The sequence below is a fragment of the Hippopotamus amphibius genome, chromosome 1 (assembly GCF_030028045.1).
Source record: "Hippopotamus amphibius kiboko isolate mHipAmp2 chromosome 1, mHipAmp2.hap2, whole genome shotgun sequence".
NCBI lineage: Eukaryota > Metazoa > Chordata > Mammalia > Artiodactyla > Hippopotamidae > Hippopotamus > Hippopotamus amphibius.
This window is the reverse complement of record NC_080186.1, coordinates 63,829,913-63,856,519: the sequence shown is the minus strand read 5'-3', so window position 1 is coordinate 63,856,519 and position 26,607 is coordinate 63,829,913. Positions and strand designations below refer to the sequence as shown.

Genomic DNA, 26,607 nt, shown 5'->3' with positions numbered 1-26,607 from the left:
AGGGAGTAGGAGCTGTTATAAAATAGTAGGTAAGCACATCAAAAACAAATGTCATCTTCTTCACAATTTCTCCTAGGAATAGCTTGTTTGCTCTGTTCTCTTTAGAACTCAGTACTAGTGAATATATCTGATCACACATAAACCTTTATACTGATACACATCTCAGCACATGAAACCACAAAAAAAGCCCAACCTATGTCTGTTAGATCCTGCTTCAAGTTCCACACTATGTGAAGCCTGATGTGGCTACACTGAGAACTCACTATCCAGAGGAATAGGGAGTATTGGCTACATAGACTGCCACTCAGGTGGAAATCTTCTGGTTTATTGTTAAAGTCTTAGGAAAGAGGCATTCATCTGAACATTTTTTAACACAACAAAAACCATGTAGCATTGTGGTTCAGACTCAGCTTTTTGGAATCCAACTTCCTGGGTTCAAATCCACGGTGACTATGGGAAAGGTATTTGATTTCTCTGTGCCTCAGTTTATTCATCTGTAAAATGGCCATACTAATGGTATTTATCTCCTCAGTTAACTGGGAAGATTACATGAGGTAATATAATTTAAGTACTAAGAACTATGTCTGGAACACAGAAATATCTGCTATATTAAACTGAAGGCATTCTCTTTTTCCTATCTCAGATCTTTTCATTAAATACTAATAACCATTTGTATGTCTACAGTCTTTCACAGTTTCCAAGTGTTCCCCTGTCTATTTACTTGTTTCAGGTAGGTGAGCCATGTTTATAATCCTCATTTTACGGATGAGTGAATGGAGTCAGAGTCATACCCAAGGTCACAAGACAGAAATTTCAACACAGAAATTTGAAGACAAGTTTAATGAACTTTCTATTAGGCCACACTGATTTCCATTTAGAAGAGAAAGGTTTGGAACCATGGCAAAGTGAACATATCTCAGGATTGATTCTGTTTGTGTGTATTCATGATCCCCAAAAGTTGAGTCTTCCTTTATGTGTAGCCCAGTATACTTTCCTAGGAAGGAATAAGGAGTGTTTGACTTCCTGATTTCTATGTAATTTCATACTATCCCAGAAGGGCCACAATCTATTCCACTAATATTGAATGGCCCAGTAATTATACTTTCAGGAATATACCCAAGAAAAAAACCCTAAACAGAGAAAGGAAAAAAAAAAAAGTTGTATAGAAAAGAATATTAACTTTAGAGTTATATACAATAGCCAAAAAAGCGAAAAATAACCTAATATCTTTGAGATGAGATCAGTTATGTAAACTAAGATACATCAACTCAAAGAAATAATGATAGTCATAACTACCATGTACTGAGCATTCAGTATAAGCACTGCATTTATTAGCTCCTTTCAAGTCACGTCTCTTTTGATTTCCTAAAAGTTGGGCATCATTGTCACCTGATTACATAGGTGATGACACAAAGCCAAGGTCATATGGCTGGTGTGACCACATGACTTATCCTTTGACCATTCTTGATTCTTTATTGTTAACGGAGCCCTGATTTTGCTCAAGAAGAAAAGTAAATAGCCCCAAGAGATGAACTGAGAATAGTCTAAGGTGATTAGAGTAGTCCCAGTCTCCTTTGTAAGTAGTTAAATCCAGGGATGGGCATAATTCTGGTCAACAAGATTTAAGAATAAACTTGATGGGGGCTTTTTTAGCTTCCTCCAACCTTTTTTCTTTTCTTTTCTTTTCTCTTCTTTTTCTGCTCCCTTTCTTTTTGCCTTTGAACATTTATATGTAAGTAGGATATGCTGGAGGCTGAAACAGCCATTTGGGGATCATGAAGGGATAACAGTAAACTAATGAGAATGATGAAGTAAACAAGAAAAAAAAATTAGGTCCCTGACAATTGCAGCAAGCTGCCAAGCCACCCTGGGATTGCCTGCCTTTGAAGGTTCTTGTTTATTTTTTACAAAAACAGTACACATCCTTTTGGTGTAAACCACTGTTCATCTATTATTTGGTACTGAAAGCAATTGTATTATTTGGAATTAGGTAAAGCTGTGAGTGATTTAGAATTTCTCCAACCTAATTAAGACTTAAACACACATAAAAGTCTCTCTCATAAAAGCCCATGATAGGTAGTCTGGGCAAATATGGCATTCCACAAAGTCCTCAGAGACCAAAACTTCTTCAGGTTTCCATCTCTCCAGAAGTGTGCTCTTATTGCTGGGATCGAGATGGCTGCTATGTTATGAAAAAAAAAAAAAAAGATGGCTGCTTGAACTCCAGCCTTCATACATGCATTCCAGCTAGCAGAAAGGAGAAAGAGGTGATGAAGAGAATATTTCCCCACTTTTAAGTTCAGACTAGGAGGTTTCATATACTATTTCATTCACATCACACTGGATAGAACTGCTAGCTTAAAGAAGGCAAGGAAATGTTACTTTCATTCTGGGAGGTCATACACAACTGAAAATCAGCAATTCAATTGGTAGGGAAAAAATGAAGAACATATAGAGGAAGACATATAGAGTAGATGAACCCACATCTGTCTGACTCCAAAGCCATGCACTTACTGCTGTATTCCACTGTCTCTAGTAGCTAATTAGACTATATAATGACGGGAGAGAACTGTTATATTATTTTCTATACTTTATTTTTAAACTCTTTCACAATTTAAATATATTATTAAAAGTAAAATGCTTTTGCTATGATATGCAGAATAAAATTATACATACATGGGTATGAGTAGAATTATGCTTTCAAAAGATTTGAAGGAGAGGATGCAATTGAATTTAGGAACTTGAATGAATCAGGGCTTTGTTCCTACATTCTCTAGTCTTAAAGGCTTTTTTAATAAGCAAGTAATAATTTTATAATAAAAAATCTTACACACATATATATATCTACCATTTTTAAACCACACAGTCAGAGAAACTTTTTATATATAGCCACTAGCAGAGTCTATAAGTGGTGGATTTTATGAAGAAGAAAAATGATAAATAACATGTCATTTGATGCTTCATAATTTTTGGTTTGTAACTTTCTGGGTCACTGATTCTCAAAGAGTTTTCATTTTTTCCGCACATTAGTTAGGTGATTGAGGAAGGTGTCAGGCTACTGAGATATGGGAAAAGATGATGTGGAGGAATTAAATTCTGCTTTTCTTTTGGCTGAGTATAGAAAACACACAGCATGATTTAGTAGTTCTTCCCCTGTGTGTATTAACCTCTGTCTGCTGTGGGCAGTGTTGAGAAGACATTGGCATTGGCATTCAAATCAGATACATACTTTGTTTAAAATAAATTACATACTGAACTAATAAAATCAATGCTAAGAGTTGGTGGAATGGTAAGGACCAAGAAACCTGAGAAAAGAGTTGCTGGTTCATTGTGATTAAGTTGCATGTTGAGATAGGAAGTAGAAAGAAATGTTATTGGAGGAACATTATGAATATAAGATGTATGTTCAAGAGAGCTTCACCACAGTTCAGTGAGGGCATGTGCAGAGGTTGCTTAAGTGGTAGAGGGAGTGGCCAGCAGCACATGTCAAGGAGGAATAGAATCCCAGGATTGTCCTGTGATGTATATCTTCAAAAATTATAGGTGTATATAATTTTTAAGCTGTACTTATTGCTGGCTTTTATATTTACTTGTTTGCCGACTTTTTAAGGGAAAAAGGAACAGAAACTTAACATTTAAAATGACTTAAGCCAGTGAACTAATATGTAATTATGATAAAATAGATAAAATCTATATTTACTTCTTAATTGATAGAGAGGTATCTTTATCATATAAAAGAACGATAAAGCTAACTCTTGTTTGGTTTGTATCTATTTTACAGTCCATTAAAGTGAATATACAAACCTTATTCTTATTCAACAAGCAGTCTATGGCTCGTTTCTAGTAATTTACTTACATTCAAAGGTTCAGTAGAAATTTCATCTCAGAATATGTTCTAGAGAAAATACCCTACCTTTCAGTTTCCCAACTATGTCATTCAAGTGCTGTAAATTGAAGTATAATAAAAGTTTGGTTTTTTAATAGCAACAGGAGAAAAAAATCTGGAAATAAATTTAATCAAAAAAGTGAACAAACACTATATGAAGAAACTTGTAAAGCTACTGAAGAACACAACTAACTTGCATAGAGAGCATACAATGTTCTTGAGCAAGAAGATACACATCATAAAGTTGTCCATTATCCTAAGTTCACCTGTAACAATTTTGTGATCCTATGTAAAATATTAATCCAAGTATATTTGGAAAGAGATAAGCTGATACCAAATTCATATGAAAAAATAAACAGAACCATGAAAATCTTAAAAAGTCATGAGAAGAAACTAGACCTTCTAGTTATTAAAACATCTTCTAAAGCTTCAGTATTTAAAACCGTATAGTATTGGCATGCATGCATGTACATACACACACACACACACACACACACACACAAACATGCACAAACATAAATAGAATAGTTTTAAAAGTCCATAAAGTATAAATGCATAGGAGAATTTAATATGTAAAGACAGCATATCAAATAAGTAGAGAAGACAATAATTAGTTAATAAAGAACATTGGAAAAGTAGGATAGTCATGTGCAAAAAAATAATTTGGATCCATAAATTATCCACACCATATATCAAGATAAAAAATTACCCAATAAAACACGGGTGAAGGAAATGTACAAAAATCTCAAAGAAAAGCAAATACTTTTAATATATGTGCTGCTGAAGTGATCACAAAGCAAATACTTTTAAATAAACAAAAGGTGGTCACTCTCACTCATAATCTGGGAAATAAAAATCAATATCATCTGGAGAAAGGCGAGGCGAGGTGGGCTGGGGAGGGGCGGGGCAGCATAAAAACCTTTTGAAAATGGAATATTTCTGGGACTATACATATGCATGTGCAAAACCACACCTACATGTAATGCCATAATAGGAACTTTGTGTGTCTGGGTGTTTGTGTAAAAGCAAAAGACGAAAAATAACCTAAATAGATCTTCATCAACAGAAAACAGTTAAAAGATACAATGGAACAACCATACAATGTAATATTTATGTAGAGGTAAAAGAGAATTAGGAAGCTCTTCGTATATAAATATAAAACGTTTGCCAATATATTTTAACACAAACAAAAACAAGATATAAAACAGTTTGTAAAGTATGCTACCATTTATGTTTTTAAAAGGAGGGGATGGGATATACCATTCATAGAATATTTGTGTATCTATACACAAGAAGCTGACCATATTGTTTCTCTCCAGGGAAGAAAACTTGATGGCTAGGATACAGGGATGATAGAAACTTCTCATACATTTTGCATCTTTTATATTAGAATCTTTTTAGCATATTAATTTTCAAAGAATAAGTTGAAATATAACAAACTTTAATCACCTTAGTTTGTAACTAACAGTTGTATCCCATAAGCATGATTGGTTTCAGACAACTATTTTCTAATTAAAGGGAGAGTGGCTCAGTGGCGTGCTGTAGCCAGTTCCCTTTAAACAAGTAGGCTTTAAATCTAAGTACAAATCAGAGAGGCAGGATGCAAAAAGCACCCAGTAAGAGTCTAACATTCTATACATGTAAAAATGTCAAAATAGACATCCTGAATGTGCTTTCTGGCATAGTTTGTAAAATATCTTCCCAACTCTACATTCAGTGACATTGTGTTGGTAGCTTGAAATTTACTCTGGTGGGATTATTTATTCCAAGGAAATTAGCAAACACTACAAATCAGAGTTTAACTAGAGTTGGGGAGGAGGAAAGCCAGTGGTTAGACATTCCCCAGCACAGCACTGGCTCAAACATTCTGACTCTTAGCATGATTTCCTTTGAGACTTTCAAATTACTTGACATTTTTTTCCTAAAACATGGGTTGATATTAGATAGCAGTGAAGCTGGTGAGCAATGTATGGTAAGGGAGGATGAGCAAGTGAACTGTTAACAATTGAAAATACATCCTTATCTTGATGCACAATCAGTGGCACCTACTGAGAGGAATGAGAACATGGAGACGCCACTCACTGTATCATTTCACAAACTGTATTCCCAGTTTAAACATACAGAGAATTTTGTCTCATTTTTAGACACATATAAAAGCTAGATAAATAGAATTAAGCAGATTTGCAAGCTTATGTTTCCTTGTATCATATAGTGCATCTCATTTAATATTTTCTTGTTTTATTAATAATTGAAAGCGACTTTGCAACACATAGGCATGCAGAATAACTTTTGACCCTATGGGAATTAATGTCTAGTGACAGTGGTCCAGAATGATACAAGTTATGATAATAAAAAGCCTGGCCAGCTATTTTGCACTTTGACTATGTGCTGTAGATTGTTTCCTTATAAGTGTACCCCCCTTCACATGGAATTTGCACAACAAATTCATATAAGTATAATAGCTTGATAAGCAGCAAACTTCTTATATATACATGAATGACCGTAAAATTAATCTAACCTTCTTTCAATAAATATGGTGAAAGAAAAAGCAGAATGTTATATGCATCTTCAAAGGAAAATTACTTTGAATGTGTAAAAAAAGAAATGTAATTTTTAACATCATTCTATGTTAAACTTTTATAAGCCCCAATTAGGCTCCCTTCTATAGAGGTTTTTCTCTAAAGTGAGTATATGTTCAAGAAGATTTTATTTTCAGGAGTGTTTTTATTTTTCCTGTTTCAAAAACAGCTCCTGCTTATGTAAATACACTCTCCTTGCCATTGCCTGTGTCAGTATTGCCCAAAGGGAAGTCTGTTTCAAATATACAAACTCTCCATATTTGGCAAATAAAAATTACATCAGATATTTTTGTCTATTTGTTTGTTATTAAAATTCTAGCTTAAGTTTGCCCAAGGACAGAGCTAATACAAGCAACCTGCTTGTACCACTGTAATGCACATATTTACTTTATTTGAAAGTGTTGTATTGACCATTTTGAGACACCTCTGGCTTCAACATTTCTCTGGCTATCAGGTTATATTTGGTGGCATTAAAAATCAAAAGTGAATGACCTTTAAATCACCTCTAGCTATAAAAATTGCAAAAGTAAAAAATACAATCAATATATGAAAATCAGAATTTTTTATTCCATATATTCAAATTGAGTATTTAATCTGTTGGGTCCTGTTGGTATCACTGAGAAAAAAAAAGCCAACATAAATCTATCTCCCTTTAGAAACTTCAGAAACAGTGCAGATCATTCATCAGCTGTATGAACTTGAGCAAGTCATTTTAGTTTCCCTACATCTCAGTTTCCTCATCTCAAAGTGGTGTTGGTTGGATAAAATGAGCAATATGTGTTGGGTGCCATAATTAGTGATCCAATGAGTGCTATAGAAATTAGAAAGGGAGCAAATTAAATTCTTTGGAATAAAAACCAACTCTTATTCATATTGGTAATCTAAACACCGAGTCTAGTGCCTGGTATAAAGTGAACACTCAGTCAATGTCTGTTGCAGAATTAGAGTGATCAGTAGTTCATTGTTAGCTGATATAGAAGGAAAACCTTATGAATAAGATAGAATTTTAACAACATTTCGAAGAATGGGCAGGATTTGTATTGATGAGGAAAATAGGAAAAGATATCATAAGTGGAAAAAATAGCAGAAGCCAAACTCTGGAAAGGAAATGAGAAGAGTGTTTTAAGAGGACAATGAATAAGATTTCCAGACCAGAGCTAAGAGCACATAAAGCCAAAAGTAAAATCTAAATGTTACCAGGAAAGGTGAAAAGAGATTTATGAAGAGCCTTAAAATCCAAGTGGAGGAGTGTGGACTTTATTAGGTAAGTAAATGAGCAGTGGAGGAAAGACATGATGAAAAATACTGTTTTAGGGAGTTAACCTGGCAGTGAAGTGGGGGATAGATTCCAAGGAAGGAAGTTTGAGCTGCGGCCCCACAAGAGGAGGTCGATATGCAGCAAGGCAGCTGGAGTTAGAGGTGAAGGGCAGTGGAAACAACAAGGGAGGAACAGATTTGGGAGAGATGCTAAAGTAAGAATCCAGAGCATTTAGTGACTTTTAATAGGAAGCATGAAGATGAGGGGTCAGGAGAATAGGATAAAGTTGGTGCTAATAATGGATCATCACAAGAATAAACAGCATGTTTCAGATGGGCCTTGTGGCATTCTTCTGAGAATAACTACATTTTTTGTTACAATGAACTATCCAGTATATACTGGGCACGATTAAGTATGCATTGAATCCTTATTCTTTGTCCAGTCTGTGCTAGGTGCGATGGGAAATAGAGAGGAAGTAAGTCAACAACATAGGTACCCTCAAGATACTGATTAAGATGAATATTAAGAATATTAAGAGCAGTATGTATTGAGCACATAGAATGTCCCAGGTACATTAAACAGACTGTCTTATTTAATCCTCACAAAAAATTTATGAGGCAAGTACCACAATTTGTGTTCAATTTACTTACACAGAAACTTGAGTGTTATGGTGCTTAATTAACTGGCCCAACGTAACAAGGCCAATGAATAGACTCGGGAGTAAAATCACAGAAGTCTGACCCCAAAGCCTGCAGTTTCACCATTAGACCATACATGACTTACATATGTGGAAGTCATTAATGGATGATGTAAGACTAAATGTTATTGAGGAACAATACCTGTGGTATCATGAATTTTGTTTTAGAGTAGGAAGAAGAGAGATGGAGCTTACAAGAGAAGTTGTGTAAGCAACTACACAGAAAGGAATGACCTTATGTGCCCAGGACATTGGAGAGATCAGCCTGACTTTTTCATGGGAGAGAGTGATGAAGGGGGAAGCACTGAAGGTATAATCTGGGCCAGATGATGGCTACAGGGCTGAATGCCTGAAACAGAGTTGTGACTCAGTACATATTGAAATCAACCAGTTAATAGATATTTATTGATCACCAATTATTTTCCAGTATTGGCAAGTCATGGAGTTCAGGATGAACGGACCCTCCTTTCCCGTTTACCAGGTGTCAGCTTAGTCTTCATACCAGTGCAGGGCTGGAATGAAGTCCGTCCAGGCAAGCACCTCATTTTTTAAAAAATTTTTATTGGAGTATAGTCGATTTACAATGTTATATTAGTTTCAGGTGTACAGCAAAGTAAATCAGTTATACATATACATATATCCACTCTTTTTCAGGTTCTTTTCCCATTTAGGCCACTACAGAGTACTAAGTAGAGTTCACTGAAGCACCTTATTCCAGATCAATGCAAGCTGCTGTTTTCTAAGGAGGGCACAGACTCAGAACATATCGGTGGTCTTCTTTATTACACTCAGTTTGCTCATGTTCCATCTTATTAGGCTGGCTCAGAACCCCTAGAGGCTCTGTGTGACATGAGAAGAGTAGTATAGTTAGTATACGTGGTAGACTAGAGAGCAAAATGAACAGAGTTTAGAAAGATAAGTACCTAGCACTCTATCTGATGCATACCTGGTATGCAATAAATATTTGTTGAAAGAAGAGACTTGAAAGAGGGTATTCTAATAATTCAAGTTTGAGGCAAGAAGGACTAGTGTCAGTAGAAAAGGGGAATTAGAAATGATTCAAAAGACACTTCACAGGAAAATATCAACATAATAGATAGGATATGTGGGGAAGGACAGAAAAATGTCATGGCCTACACCAAGTTTTTGAAGCTATGCATTTGACAGAGGTGACATAACTGATAGAAATTGCAAGAATTAGAAGTTTTGTTATGGTAGGAATTATCTCTCTGGTTCTCTATTGTAATCCAGAAATTAGCATTATACTAAACAAATAGGCAGGCAACAAATACTTAGGGCATTGAATAAATAATATGTTCATTTCAAGAAGAAAACCAAACTCATATCCTAAAGCTATGAGTCTCAACTCAGAGCAATGACATTTACCACTGGGAATCCATGTCTTAATGAACTACTCTTACGGAAGGGATTTTGTAATATCCTTTAATAAGTTAGAGCAGGAGACACACACACACTAGCACAAATGCCTAGTGGTATTCCTGATTTGAGATTAGGGCTAGAATCATGTCTACGATGAAGGACCTAGGTTAGGTATTGGCTGGATTCCTGAAACCACCTCCAAGATGGATTTATTTACCAGGAAGGTCAAGGGACCCCTCACCTCATGGGCTCATCATCATTTTTTTTAATTTCTTAAATTTTTATACATTTCAGACTCCACAAAACCTGGACCCACCTCTGAACCACCAGCTCAGGCTAGATCAAAAAATTTGAATTTTCCTGTTGCCATTTCATCATGCCAGATAACAAGTTTGTATCCTAGACTTTAGGTTGAGTGAGAACTGAATTCCAGTTATGCCATTTACAGGCTCCATGGCTTTGGTCCACTATTTTCAATTTCCCCATCTACAAAATGGAAATAAAAACTACCATTTAGGATTATTACAAAACTTAAATCTGCATAAGAGGTCAATAAGTTAGAGTTCTATTATTATCACTAATTAGTTCAGTGATTCTGATACTCATTTTTCCCATTTTTATATTTAAAATATTATACATAATTGATATTTTGTTATAAATATTCAGAAGCCCATTAAATAAGATTATCATCACTGAACATGATAATGCAAAAACAAAACAAAATATGCACCTGCTATCTTATCTGATGTTTGGTGAGCAGAATTGAATCTTTCTTTTCTGATCCCGTATCTTAAGAACAGAAATTCTCACCACCCAAGCTTGCAGATGGAGATGAATTAGAGTTTAGAAGACTGATTGCAATATGAATTGGTGGCCAAAACACTCTGGATGTTCGCAATGATTTTTTTTTTTTTAAAGTAAAACCCTCTAAAGTTGAAAAAAAAAGAAAAAGATCATCATAACTTTTCCTTTACCTTTCAAGTTTTCATGCTAGGAGAATTCCTGGATATGCTGATTTGCAAGAGTTATGTACCAAATTCAGAGCATACATTTTCCTTTTAAAAATTTCTGCAATCTCAACATCCATTGAGTGTAAGTCTAAAATTGAGCACTAAAATTTTATGAATAACGATTTTTTCCTGCAGAGATTACCCTCTCACCAAATTATTCCAAGGAATTATTTCAGGCTGGACAAAAAAAAAAATTCAGAAAATAATTTCGTAGTCATCCTTATTATCTGGAAACCCCCCAAAAGCCATGAAAATCAATAAATAAAAGAATAATTTGTATGGTAACAATCACCAAGTAAAGTGTGATTAGAATTTTATTATTTTCATAATTATCTTTTAAAGAAAAGTGAACTCACATTTTTTGAAGAGAAAGGCTTCAAATACTTTTGTCCTTAAATATGTTACCCTGAATTTGTTCCCCAACTTACCTACTCGTTATATCACTTCAGAATGGGATGAAATGGATTAGGCCAAAATTTCCCAAATTTTTGAGTCTGAGAAGCCTTTTTTCTAGTAGTTGTATATATGCTTAAATATCCTTTTATTTTAAAAATTACAAAATACCAAAAGCAACACTGAATTCCATAACACTTTCAGTTGAATTTTATCTGAATAATCTTAATAGCAGCTACATACATTGGAACATAGCAGTACAAATGTGTGTAAGTTATATAAGAATATTTTAGTACAGAGGTTTGTGTACATTCTTCTGGGAATAACTCTATGTCCAATCCTTTCTCCCACCCTAATTTCATCCTAGGAGTCTAAGGAACACCAACTGGGAATTATTGTTTCAGGCATTTCAGAGTCAGTAAGCAGAATATTGTTTTTCCTTCTGTGAGTCTTGACTCCTTCGCAGCGTAAGAGAAAATCACCACGTGAGTTCAGAAAAGAGGGGGTACACATGGGGCCACTTTCAGATTATGGGCTTTTCATGCAAAGCCTCATCGTGAAAATCTGAAGAGAATCTCCTTTTACAGACTATGGTAAACCAAAGTTCTAATTCTCATCCTGCTGTCCATTAAAATGTGGGTGTCACCTAACCATAATGGGCTTCATTTACCTTTTCTGCCCATTAGAATTGTATTAGAAGATAATCCTTAAAAAAAATTTCTTTTTGAACTTTATTCATTATTATTTTTTTTGTCTGCATTGGGTCTTTGTTGCTGCATGCGGGCTTTCTCTAGTTGTGGCGAGCGGGGCTACTCTTCATTGCGGTGCGCAGGCTTCTCATTGCGGTGGCTTCTCTTGTTGTGGAACACTGGGCTCTAGGTGCACAGGCTTCAGTAGTTGCGACATGCAGCCTCAGTAGTTGTGGCACATGTGCTTAGTTGCTCCACAGCATGTGGGATCTTCCCAGACCAGGGATCAAACCCATGTCCCCTGCATTGGCAGGCGGATTCTTAACCACTGAGCCACCAGCAAAGCCCTGAAGATAATACTTTTTATCTGCAGCATGCTTTATGAGCATCAAAGAACTTTCACATACATTATCTCATTTGATCTACACAACAACTTTGAGCTAAGACCAATAATACTATTCCCATTCTTCAGATAAGGAAATTGAGACTTAAAGATTACATATTTCCTGCAAGTTAGACTTAAGTAGTGTTTGAGGCGGATGCCTAGCAAAGTCTTCTGATTCTTGAATTAGTGAGTTTCTGACTATACCCCACTGACCCCACTCCTGTAAATCTAAGATTCTAAGAATCATGTCCTATCTTAGAGACACTTTACATGGTTTATGCCTGAGAATCTTCAGTATCTGGTAAGAGCAGAAAAATGCTGCTATTCTTTCAAGTTTTTTCAAAGGTTACAGAATCAAATGCAAGTTATTTTAAAAGATTCTTTATTAATTCATATACTGGCTGAAAATTGTAATTTTTTTTTATTGTGATGACAAAAGCATACATTTAAGAAGGTTTCCTTTTTCTCTAACCTTTCTTCCTTTAACTCACTGACTGTGGGCTTGCTGGTTCTATGCTTTTTGGCATTTCTAGATGAATCTCAGTGATTTGAAATGGCTGCTACTGAACTATTGTTTAGTACTTTAGTCCAAGTCTGCTCTAAGTGTGTACAACGTAGAAAAGATTCTTTTATGAGGACTGAGACTCTAAGCTTCAAGAAAAGTTGAAGGGTTTTGTTTTCCAAGAGCTGTCAAGTTTCTTTGAAAGAACTGAAAAGAGTCAGCAAAGGAAGATGTGAGAGTGATTTTAAAATATTTAAAATATCTCTTTGGTTTTCCAGTCTTTTTCAAATTAAAATTCTGTTGTTAACCATTCCATAGTTGAATGCCTCTATCTTTGGAATTTTGCTCTGGAACGATATGACCCTTCTTTAGTCTGTACATGTTGAGTATATGTATGAGTTCCTTTCTCTTCTTTTTCTTTTCTTTTTCTTTCTTTCAGCTTTTTCTCTGAATGGTAAAGGTTTATCCGAGACCAAAAACTTCTTATCTTTTCAAAAAATTGAATTTGTAGTAAAAATGGTTTGATCTAGAAATAAAAATGAAGGACACATGAAAATAAAAGTAGCATTGGAAGAATAACGAGAGAAGAAACAGACAGGAGACCAAAATTGTACAGCAGACCATGTTTAAGTGATTTACTTGGGGTTATGTGATTTTAAAAGCAACATATAAATGCATAGCAGAATTTTGGCAGATGAAACAGTGTTGTGTTTACTTTAAGGCACTCGATGATGATAAACAGTTATTTAGTAGAAGTAGTATGCCTGATGGTGCAGAGAGCACTGAATTAGATACGGTTCCTGCAAAGTAGGTTTGAAATCCAAATACAAATTAGGGAGGCAGGGTATAAAACACCCAGAAAAAGCCTAACACTCTGTACATGTAAAAATGTCATCATGGGCATTCTAAGTGTACTTTCAGACACACTTTGTAAAATTTCTTAACTGCACATATAAACATTATAAATAGAGTCATATTTACCCAGATTTGATATGTGCACAGATATAAAAATGTGGATCTCATACATGCAATTTAAGGGTGATACATTTAGCTGCTAAATACAGGCATCCCATCTGAAAATTGCTTTCTTTTCTGCTCACCTCCCTTACATTTTAAATTCCTTCCAATTCCTTTTAAAATTATGAGTTTGACTAAACATACAAACATTTTTTGTTTCTGAATAATGTGTGTCAAATATAAATTTGAGTGAGATTTCCTCTGAATAATTTTTAAACTTTGTATATCATCTCTGTAGTTGCTATTTGCTCACTTTATGAAAATGTTTTACTTTTTTTTAATTGGAATTTAAATGGAAAATTGAAGAGCCGTGGATAAAAACAAACAAATTCTTCATGTGAACAATTGTCTCACATTGATGTCTTGAAACAAGAAAGATTTCTGCTATTTATTTACCAGAGATGAGTACAGATAATTTCATTGTGCATCGATTTTCTCTGAAGAGGGAGGAAGTGTGGTCAGCTAAAACAAAGCATTGAAATGGGGAATCAGCAGGCTTGACTTCTCATCTTTATCTTCAGGATTTTCTCTGACTCTTAGAAACTCATTTGATTACTATGATCCCAGTTTTCTTGATTTTTCCTTTGTTTCTTGTGGTTGTTGTTTTATTTTTAAAATGGACACAATCAGACATACATAAAATTATTTGAGCTCTTTCATTAGGATATTTTAATTGGTCTGGCCTATAAACACAATATATTGATAAAATGGGAACCAATACAATTGTACACCATTCAGGAATATAATCATTTACCATTCATATAGCCAAACGTTTAGTGAGAGCCTACTGTATGCCAAGCACTGAGCTAGGCACTGCATAAATATATTTGGTCCTTAAATCAAAATATACTTATGAAACTGTCATTCTGTGAAAACATAAACTCCCCAGTTTATAGCCAATACTGTATGAATTAAGGATAATTATCCAAAAAAAGGTCGCTGTGCATTTTAAATACAAAGAACTCCTTTATTTTTGAAAAATACTTATTAAACACAAAAAATTTCAAATTCCTTGGACTGTTTTTATTCTGTTTTCAAATTACTGTTTTTAAATCTGTAGAGTATGTCCGTTGAATATATGTGTGTCTGTGTCTTAATACATATATTAATTAGAACTCACAGTAACACTATTTCTAATTTAAATTATTTTATCCCTATTAAGAATGAACCTACTATTCCTTCTATCCTCAAGTTTTTTTATACGAGTTCCATCTTCTTGATTACAGTGAAAGATTAAAAAAATAATACATAAAATGTCTTTTTCAAATTGTTGGTTTTATATTCATGCTGTTTGTTTTTTCATTTATCATTGAAAATGTTTTTTAGGATTGTTATTTAACAAGAAATTCTATGACTTGTGCTAGATTTTATTTATATTTTGCTCTTTACATCTATATTAGACAGGAATCTAGTGGAGCTATTATAAAAAAAAGAAATTCTAGAACATGGAGGCTCAAACGAGATAAAAGTTTACTCTCTCATATAACAGTTTAGATGGATGGGACCATTGGTGTATAACAGCTGCACAGTGTCAGGGACACATGTTCCCTCTGTTTAATTGCTCTGCCATCGTCAACTGTGGCTTCCATCTCCTGACCCAATGTGGCTGCTCCAGCTCCAGCCATCCTCTTTGCCATCAGCCAGCAGGAAAAAAGAAAGGGGTAGAGGAATGCATGCTTCTTTCTTTTGAGGGCAGAATCTGAAATTTTTGCACATAACTTCTGAAATGATTCATAGCAAGTGTTCATGTACAACCGTACCAGAGGACATAATGAAGTACTGAGATGCTTGCACCTATTCATAGAATCACTGTGAATATAATAGCCATAAATGCAGCTTCAGACCAGGATCCTGGGTTGTGTTGAGGCAGCATCATTTTGGGTGATTTTCTAAAATGGTATACATACAGCTTTTAGTGAAGTTTGGAATAAAACAACATAAAAGCCTCCCTCAATTTACATAGTTTTTGCATTTCTGGAAAAAAAAGTGTTACGCAAAATAAACATAAACTTTGTGTTGGATGTGAATTAGAAGTAGGTTCTAGGCTTGGATAATTATAAGCAGGTTTTTCACCTACAGAAATGTCTAGCAGAATGTTTGAAAGTCATGGGATGTTGATCAATTCTTGTTGTGTGGGACTTTCTTATACTTTATGGGACATTTACCATCCCTGGCCCTGACCATGAAATTCACTCCTCTAATTACTGTAACAACCAGAACAGCTCCACAAAGTCCCAAAATGTCCCCCAGGGACAGTACAACTCATATAGATAGCTTTAGAGCTACAAGGTATGTTGACACCTGGTCTAACTTCCAACATATCACAGATAACAATTTTACCATATATTTTGCCATGGTATAATAAACGGTCATCGGATTTCTAACCGTTAATATCTATATCATTGCCATGCATCACCCAGTGCTGCACATTCAAGGCTTCTGTTTGGACAACACGCCACTTACTAGTACCAGATCATGTACTTGTTATGAGTTTAAGCTTCTATGTAAAGGAACCCTAAACTGGTCAGATGTTTATTTCCTTCTAAAGTAAAAGTTTTCCTAGGCATTCCAATGTACAGATTGATAATTTGGGGACCTTGAGTACATCTTTCTTTTTGCTCTGCCATTCTCAAATATATTTTCATTTCATGCATCTAACATGGTTACTCTAGCTCTAGCTACTATATCTGTATTCCAGCAGTGAAAAGGGAAAAGATTTTTTTAAAAGGCAGAATCTTCCCCTTTAAAGGAAAATCTCAAAAGCTACACAGACAACTTCTGCTTGTATCTCTTTCTTCAGAATTTAGTATTTTTATTTTTGAGATTCTAAACCTATAGATTGTTGGTAACTCCAAACATCTAGTAGATATTGTTCTACCAGACAAGTGGCATAGTGAAATGAACCCCAAACTAGAAATTTTAATTCTGGCTGTGCTGCTAACGAGCTGCTAGATCCCAGGCAGGTCATTTAAGTTCTATGATTCTGTTTCTTCATCTGCAAAACAAGAAAAGGGGAGCTTAATAGGTTATTTCAAATTTCCAAAATCCAGATTATGCTATAATACCGGATCTTACAACTATACTCAAGCCTAGAGCCGTCTTTTTTTCCTAAGAATTACCCAGTCTATTTAGTCTATTCATTGTAAGTGATTGATTTTTATTTTCAGAAGTCCTTCCAGTGTTACAAAGTACATTAACAACACAGAATTTAATGAAAATATTTGCTTTATATCTTTGTCATAATTCTTTTAGACAAATATTGAGCACTTATCACATGCTAGACACTGAATTAGACACTGGAGATATAGTGGTCAATAAGATAGGCACAATTTCTTCCCTTTTATAGATAAATAGAGAGAAAATAATTGTAGTTTATAGCAAGTGCTATGAAAGAAATGTATACGTGTCTAAACAAAAGACTAACAGAGCTGACCAACTTTATACAGGGTGCTCACAAAAGCCCAAACATAAATGTTTAGGAGAGAATGAGCTGGCTATGCAAATCGTGGGGATGGGGAGAACATTCCAGACAGTGGGAACAGCCTGTGCAAAGGCTGTAAGAGGTGGGGGTGGGGGGTGGGGTGGGTATGGAAAGAGCGACGAGGGTGGCTAGAGAATAGTGAGGAAAGAGGGATAGGGAAAGTGACCCAAGAAGAGAGTGGAAAAATAAACAGGGACGAGATCATACAGATACTGATAGGCCCTGATAATGAATTTTGGTATCAGTTTATGTTCAGGGATGTGTTAAGATATTGAAGGGGTTCAAACAGGGGAATTATGTGAATCAATTTTCAGTTTAATGTCATTTCTGTTTTTAGTGAAAGGAAATGAAAGAGGAAGAGGAGAAACCAGTAATCCAGGGAGAAATTATAGCAGTTAAGACAGAGGGGTAGCAATAAGAGAGAGAGAGAGAGAAGAAAACAATCTGTTACAAAGTGCAATTTAAAAGGTTTAATTATACTTAATACTGTAGAACCAAGAACCATCACATTTTGAGGTCCTCATACGTCACACAAGGGAGTGTAAGTGTAAAGACATGTTTGCCCCTGCCCACTGGGAACTTATAATATATTAGGGGAACAATTAACAAATAAAAAATCATATCAATAATCTCATAGAATCTCCCCTGACACCTTATAAAAAGTCATTTCTTTGTGTTAACAGAGAAAATACGTATAAATCTAAAGATAATATTTTGTGTGTTATATCATTGCTGTTGCTTATTGTATGTATAGCCTGATTTTGCTATGCCAGTAACCAGAATGTGAGCAATGTTCAAATAGGTATCTCATTCTTTTCCACATACATATTTTTCCTTATTTAGGCCAGGTCTTGGACATGGGGTAGATACCAGAATGCATCAGGTGGTGGAAAGATTAAAAGAACACTCAATGTAGACATTACCAGCATGTCCAAGCTCTCATGCACACCTGCCCACAGAGATCCTGAACTCTGGCCTCCACAGATCTACTTTTTTTTCTTTTTTAATTTAACTGTAGGTGATTTACAATATTGTGTCAGTTTCAGACGTTCAGCTTCAGAGTCTTTTCCATTGTAGGTTATTACAAGATATTGAATATAGTTCCCTGTGCTTTACAATAAATCCTTGCTGTTTATTTTATTTATATGGCGTATATCTGTTAATCCCATACTCCTAATTTATCCCTCCCCCTCCCCTTTTCCCTTTGGTAACTGTAAGTTTGTCTTCTATTCTGTGAGTCTGTTTTCATTTTTGTAAGTAAGATGATTTGTATTATTCTTTTAGATTCCACATGTAAGTGATATTTTATAATATTTGTCTTTCTCTGTTTGACTTACTTCACTTAGTATGATAACCTCTAGATCCATCAATGTTGCTGCAAATGGCAATATTTCATTATTTTCTATGGCTGAGTAATATTCCATTGTATAAATATAACACATCTTCTTTATCCTTCATCTGTCAGTGGACACTTAGGTTCCTTCCATGTCTTGGCTATTGTAAATTGTGCTTCTATGAATATTGGAGTGTGTTTATATTTTTGAATTAGAGTTTTTGTCTTTTCCAGATGTATGCCCAGGAGTGGGGTTGCTGGATCATATTTTTAATTTTTTAAGGAAACTCCATACTGTTTTCCATAGTGACTGCACCAATTTACATTCCCACCAACAGTGTAGAAGAGTTCCCTTTTCTCTACACTCTCTTCAGAGTTTAATATTTGAAGATATTTTGATGTTGGCCATTCTGACTGGTGTGAGGTGATACCTCGTTGTAGTTTTGATTTGCATTTCTCTAATAATTAGCAATATTGAGCATCTTTTCATGTGCCTGTTGGCCATCTGGATGTCTTCTTTGGAGAAATGAGTACTTAGGTCTTTTGTCCATTTTGTGATTGGATTGTTTGGTTTTTTTGGTATTGAATTATATGAGGTGTCTGTATATTTCGGAAATTAAACTCTGTCAGTCAAATAGTTTGCAAATATTTTCTCCCAATTTACAGGTTGTCTTTTCATTTTGTTTATGATTTCCTTTGCTGTGCAAAAGCTTATAAGTTTGATTAGGTCCAATTTGTTTATTTTTGCTTTTATTTCTTTTGCTTTAGGAAACTGGTCTAAGAAAACATTACTATGATTTATGTCCGAGAATGTTTTGCCTATGTTCTCTTCTAGGAGTTTTATGGTGTCATACTATATTTAAGTCTTTAAGCCATTCTGAGTTTATTTTTGTGTATGATGTGAGGGAGTGTTCTAACTTCATTGATTTACATGAGGCTTTCCAGCTTTCCCAACACCACTTGTGGAACAGACTGTCTTTTCACCATTATGTATTCTTGCCTCCTTCATCAAAGACTAATTGAGATGCATCAGTTTATTTCTGGGCTCTCTATTCTGTTCCATTGATCCATATGTCTATTTTTGTGTCAATACCACACATTTTGATTACTGTAGCTTTGTAGTATTGTCTAAAGTCTGGTAGGGTTATGCCTCCAGCTTTGTTCTTTTTCCTCAGAATTGCTTTAGCAGTTCTGGGTCTTTTATGTCCCATATCAGTTTTAGGATTATTTGTTCTAGCTCCTCACACAACCACTTTTGTAAACACTTCTGCCTAAGTAGGAGACAAAGTCTTAAATGGTCAACATAAGCTATTTGCTTTCTAGAAATTATAGAAAACTGATTTAATTTCAAATAAGAAAAGAAGACCAAATGTAGCAAATGATCTCATTTAAAATAACCAGTGCACTGTATTAGGAATACTTTTCAAAGCAATATCTTGGAATAAACTGAAAGTAACTTGCCTCAGACTTAAAAGTCCTAGATGAAAAGGACTACACTTTTGCTATTTAAATTATACTTTGGGATAAATTTTTGAAAAATAATGACATTGGAGAACTTCTTGTGATAGCCTCATGGCATAGGGTTTGCACTCCATGTCACAAGTTCAAAAACTACCAGCCTTTCACATTCATAACAATAACCCCAGTTCTTGTGGATAGTAATGTGGATGGCCCTCTGAGTTTGTCAAGAACAACTGGGATAAGGAAAATTAAAAGAAGCCAGAGGCCTAACACTTGTGGCCATTCCCATTCCCATAGTGCCTTTTGCAGGAGTAGGGAATGGTAATTCTGATATCCTGGACACAGTTTAAACTGAGTAATAACACTTTGCCTACTTAAACGCCCCCTGTAGTTTCAATTAGCTGGGCATGCTTCTGAACATTCTTTTGCTGTTAGGCGAGGCATGTTACAGCCAGCATGCATTGCTTCAGTGGTGAATAAAAGAGTGTTCTCATGAATAAAAGGGTGTTCTCATCTAGAACCAACTTTTCAAAACTGTGCAAGAATAAGGATATAATTTAAACATTTATAATGTAATACACTGTGGTGACCATAGTTACTAATACTATATTGCATAACTGAAAGTTGCTAAGAGAGTAAATCTTAAAAGTACCCAAGAAAAAAAAAATCTGTAACTGTGTATGGTGGCAGATGTTAACTAGACCTGTTGTGGTGATCATTTTGCATTTTATACAAATATCAAGTCATTATGTTATACACCTGAAATTAATATGTTGTATGTCAATTATGCCAAAATAAAATAGAATAAAATAAAATAAAATAAAAGGAAACAGACCCTAATTTGCAATACATTTTATGAATAGTAGGGTCAATAACAATTTTATAACATTTCTTCTCCTAGGAAAGGCATAAAATCCAAGAATAAAGTGGTCTACGATTTTGATTCTCAATTCAATAAAGAGAATCATGGCATTATTACTGTTGAATGTCTAGTTAATAACCACATAATAACACTCCAAAGTGCAAAAGAAATATAAAGGATATTCATAATTTAGCAACGGATTATTCAGATTTTACAGAGGATATGTCAGCAAATAATACTGGTTAAAGAAATCATATTCCCCTAATTCGACATTTCTTCCATTGTTCCACAGAAAACTGGTGTCCTTGGAGATCTTAACAGATGTCCATCAACAATAGTTTATGTTATCTAACAAGTTTGGGATATGCTGGGTTGAATAAAGTTAAAAACGTTTTATTTTGTTTTCATTATTGTTTGTGAAAACAAATAATAATGCCTTAATACAAATAATGCCTTCATAATATGCTAACTTTTATTTTGATCTCCAAGAAAAGGGATATAGCATGTGGAACTATATTTTCCCAATTCATGTGACTGTAGAGCCCTGGAACATGTGTTACCATATATGGTATGTATTTACACTGGTTATTCTCTCTGCTTGCCTTAAGGGTTTCACTCTCTAACTTCCTTCAAGTCATTTGCTTAAATGGTAACTTCTCAGTAGGGCCTACTCTCACTAACCTGCTTAAAATGCAACCTCTACCCTCAGCCATTTGGCAATCCTGATTCGCCTTATCTTACTTTACCTTTTATCTATTGCATTTATCATCTACATAATTAAGTAATTTATTATGTTTATATTCTGACTCCTTCCATGAGAAAGAGAGTGTCAGGAAGGCAGGAACTTTTATTTTGCTTTGCTACATCTCCAGTTGTTAGAACAGGGCCTAGCATACATTAGGTTCTCAATAAATATTTGTTGAATGAAGAAAAAAAAGGGAATATTTTTCATATGTTTTTAAAAGTCAAGATGTGTCATGTAGATGATACGTTTCCTTTTTTCCTGTTAATGATGTATGTTACAATCAGTTATGTCATAGAATCTAGGACATATTATCAGGGGACACTTGCGTTTTTTCGGAAATCACTGCTGCCAGAGTTAATTTAGTATGTGTTAAGAAAGAAAGAGTTTAATGTCATTTATGACTTTTCTTTCTCTAATTTCCAGCACTCGCCTTCCTCCACCTGAAATTAATTTTTTGCCAAGTTGCCAAGCCCTGCCAGCTCCATTTCAATAATAACTTCCTCATTAATGTCCTTGCCTCCTTTCCCACTAGGAAGGGCACATAGAGGGGGACAACAGGCAGTAATCCTGGGGAGGAGGTCAAAACCTTATCAGAGGTGGCCTTGGATGCAATTAGACTTTCTGTGGGAAGCAATAGTGAGCCACTGCATTGGTTTAAGCAAGATTAGAATTTTAAGAAAGTTACTTCTGACAGTGATGTATCAAATGGCCTGAACATCAGCGTGATTCTCATTTCTAATTCTGCACTAACTCTTGATTTCCCTTCTTGTGATGCTCCTTCCATCAGATTCTCATCTGCTCTCTCTTTGGTCATCTATTCACATCTCAGACCTGCTAGTTCTCCAAGAGTCTGGATATGCAACAAAGACACAGGCTTAGTGATATTCCTGTCCCATCTCCTCACATCTTTTTGGCCTCCATGCATAGACTACCAGAAGAAAAGGATCAAAGGGAAGAGGGGGAGAAAGAGAGAAGCTTGACATATATTTCTTACTGTAATCTCCAAATACTCTCATATGTAAATTAATCTCATTTTACAAATGAGAGAACTTCAATTCAAAAAGATTAAGTATTTGGGAATTCCCTGGGGGTCCAGTGGTTGACTCAGCATTTTCACTGCAGGGGGTGGGGGGGGGGGGTGGCCAGGATTCAGTCCCTGGTTGGGGAACTAAGATCCTGCAAGCCGTGCAGTGCAGCCAGAGAGAGAGAGAGATTAAGTATTTTACTGAATTTCACATAAGAAGTGAGGTTCAAGCCTAAAGTTTCCCCAAAGGATAAAGAAATAAAACTGGCTGACTTCTAATGAACGCATTCTAGAGCATGAGATGTATGCTTTACAGAAATTATTGCATTTAAATTCCAACAGCTTTATGAGAAGATGCATTTCTTATCCCCATTTTATAGATCAGGAGACTAAAATTAGAAAGATGAAGTAATTTGTCTAAGTTCACACAGCTAGGAAATGGTGATTCTAGGAGCAGAGCCCATTTTACCTAACTAAAGTGAGAGGTTCCAACCCCCATATTACCAGTAAACACCAGTGTTTTCCACTATGCCATCTTGCTTCCTATGGTATAGACAAGGGTACATGCTGGCCCAGCCCTGACCATTGCTCCATGTAAATTAGGAAGTTGTTAATTTGTATCAAAGGAATTATTACTCAAAATACTCTGATACAAAGATTAGCACAAATAAAGATTTAGAAAAATTTAATTCCTATAGATGTGATGATATGACACAATAGTAAAGAAAAATCAGAAGCATCACAAATGTATTTACACTATGCTCAGATGTGAAAGAAATGGATTACTTTAAGAACTGGGCTTTCTTCACAATCCCACACCAACCAGGTGGTTTAGAAAAAATATTTTAGTTGAATTTAAATTGTTGATTCAGTCTTGTTTGGTAATTCAGTCCATCTCTTTATGTAACCCAGTTTCTGTCTAGATGAGTCAGGGAAATACTTGTCAGAGTTCTGCCCTCTCCACCTGGATATACAAGGGATGAATGAGGTGTACATAACCTTATAAGAGGTGGACTCCTTGAGTATATGACATGTCTTCTAAGCTCTCCTGGTTTGGTCTATTCCCAGAGCTGGTAACATCCCAGAGTGACTTGTCCCTACCCTGGGCAATCTGATGCCCGAATTGCTAGAAACTGCCTTTAGTGATAATCATTCATGTTTATTTAACTCTGACAATGCTATGGGGTACCATTTACCCTTTCTGATTGGGTCTTCCATCTCCACTTTTGATGACAAAATATATTCCCTGGCATGTAACTGTGATCCCAATGGGACTTCACTTTACAATGGATGGCTTCATTCCCCTTAGGCAACCTCCTTTGGCAAAGTTGCTAGGCAGGTCCTTCAATCACTTTCAGTCAGACTATTCTGGTTCATTCCATAGGATGCTCAGAAACTTCTGGATAGATACCATACCAGACAGAAGCTGAGGGGGACTCTAACGGGCTTAAACTCAGACTTCTGTGTGCAAAACCATGTTAAGCCATCAAATTTAATTTCTTGTAACAGCCCCCATGTTTAAGCAGAGGTTTGTAAGGCAACAGCTTCCAACATCCTTGTGGAGGGTAGAAGCCACTCTCTTCAGCATTACCCCCAACCTCTCTAGAACATCTCTTCAATTCTCTTCTTCCACTGAACATCTCCCCACCCCAGGAATTAGTGCAGAGAAGAAAAACTGGAACAGTGCTCACCTACCTTGCTACCTTCTTCTACCCAGGAACTGAGAAGCCCGGCATGTCTTCCCTTCTCCCTAACCTGTCCCACTCTCCTCTCATTTAAGACTCTCTAGCATTATTTGGCCAGCTTCTCCTGTGTTTCAAGAAGAAATACAGGAATTTAGAAAATCCTTTTATTTTAAATTTCATGACTACTATCTCAAAAGAGCCAGCTTATGAAATCCAAAACTGATCAATGGCTTCTTTGTTCTAAACCTGGGACTGCCCAGCTTCTTCCCTTGGGCTATATGCTCAGGAGGTAGAAGAGAACTTGATTTGCAAGGGAACTCGATTTAAAGGAGAAGTGTAAGTACTTTGATTTATTATTTCAAATGATTCAAATATTATTTCAAATATGATCTCAAATAATTCTCATTATAACTCCCACTAAAATAACATTAGGATCTGACTACATCAGATTCTGTGCACCAACATTATTTTATTTTTTATTTAACTCTTACAATAACCCTATTATGGAAGTGTTATTACACCTATTTGCAGAGGAAAAAAAAACCAAGGCTCAGAATGGTTCACAAAGTTGGTAAGGAGTTCTTGCTCTTATCCACTGCCAGCTAGAATAGTGTTTCTTAGTTTGACTACAACTCACAGAAGAAATACAATTTATATCACAATCCAAATATACACATAACAAAACAAGAATTTCCTATAATAGTACTCAATTTCCACTCATTTTCTTATTTTTCATGCAATCTGTTCCTTTCTATTTTTTGTTTGTTTGCTTTAATGCTGGTCACAACCAACTAAATTGACAATCTACTAAAGGGTCGTAATTGACAGTTGAAAAGTGCTTCTCCAGCACCTGCAGTATCAATATTACTAAATTCTAATAGAAATTACATCAAACTATTTAGCCATTTGGAAATCAGGCTAAGGTAATTTTTTGTGTACAAATTGTAATTGGGAGAGCTTGAGTATGAAAGACTTGAAGCAAGTAAAATAGTGAGTAAAATGTCAATTAAATATTAAGTAGCTTTAAAACTACTTAGCAAGAGGAAATCCAAAAGCTGAATAAACATAGATTTGTGGTTTAAATACTTACCCTTTCACAAAGTCATCTTTTTAAATTTGGCCTCTCAGAACTTGTATCTAGATATTTTCACCCTCCATTTTGATCTGCAGACTTAATTATATCTCAGGATTTTAATTTTTTTTCCCAAAGGATTTAGATTAAAGTGCAGCATTAGTTCCTTCAAAATTGTATTCCAAATCCCTAAATAGTTTCAAAAGAGAAAGGCTTTCCTGAGCTCCAAATTCTTGGATGATAAAGGATTTGTCAATGGACATTCTGTGCTTAGAATAAGCAAGGTAAACCTAGGATTGATAATGCCAATTAATAATTTTGGAATGAATGAGTGACATTTTTGGAAACAGAAGGTTCAGAAAATGTTCAAGAATTTCAAGGTCATAAAACCTAGGAAAACCCAACAAATTTCTGCCTTTTCAGACCCAAGAATCATTACAAGATTGTGTGTTGGAGTACTTTGCTTTAGGCAACTTTCAAGCAAATCAAGAATGAGCCCTCTTCCATGTTTATTGCACTTTCTAGTTCCCAGGAAATTACACCTTTGATCTCTGAAGCATTTTCAATACACCAGGATGTGGATACAAATTGGATTAGTATTACAGAGCAGATCCTTTTGGTGTGTTGGAAGCCCTAATTCATCAGTTACCTACTGAAGCCAAATGGATGGTGTTAGTAGCTCTTAGTTGGAGTTAGGTTTTCAAGATATACAACTAAAGGACAAAACAGATGCTTTTGAAAATAAAGAAAAGAAACTTCAAAACATGGTAAAGGAAGGGTTACTTGAGTAAACGCTAAGAGACCTGAGTTCTAATTCTGCAACCAATCACCGTAAATTAGTTTTGGAAGCCTTGCAAAGTTACTTGGCCTATTTAGACCTCAGATTTCTCACCTGTAAATATCCCTTGTAGCTTTTCATTTGTCAGTGGTCTCATAGCTACTAATGTTATGCCAAATATCCATTATTACCCTCAAATTGCACATGAGATCAAAATCACCTTTTTAGAATCATTTTCCTCAACACTTCAGAGAATACTATAAATAATCTTTTTTCTAGATTCTAGCGCCATGGAGAAGAAACTAGCACTGGGGTTTTCAGAAAAGGTTTAAAAAAATGTAAACCAGATTGTGGGAGGAGAAACTCATAT

General features: G+C 35.3%; 1 long non-coding RNA gene across 1 annotated transcript in view; it reads right to left on the bottom strand.

Annotated features, from left to right (window-relative positions):
- Positions 1-10,157: 10,157 nt before the first annotated feature.
- The window catches only part of LOC130840067 (uncharacterized), a 39,576-nt gene continuing 23,126 nt past the window's right edge, over positions 10,158-26,607 (bottom strand). The window contains exon 3 of the long non-coding RNA XR_009049961.1: positions 10,158-10,286. This is a non-coding gene — a long non-coding RNA (uncharacterized LOC130840067). The remainder of the gene's footprint in view (positions 10,287-26,607) is intronic.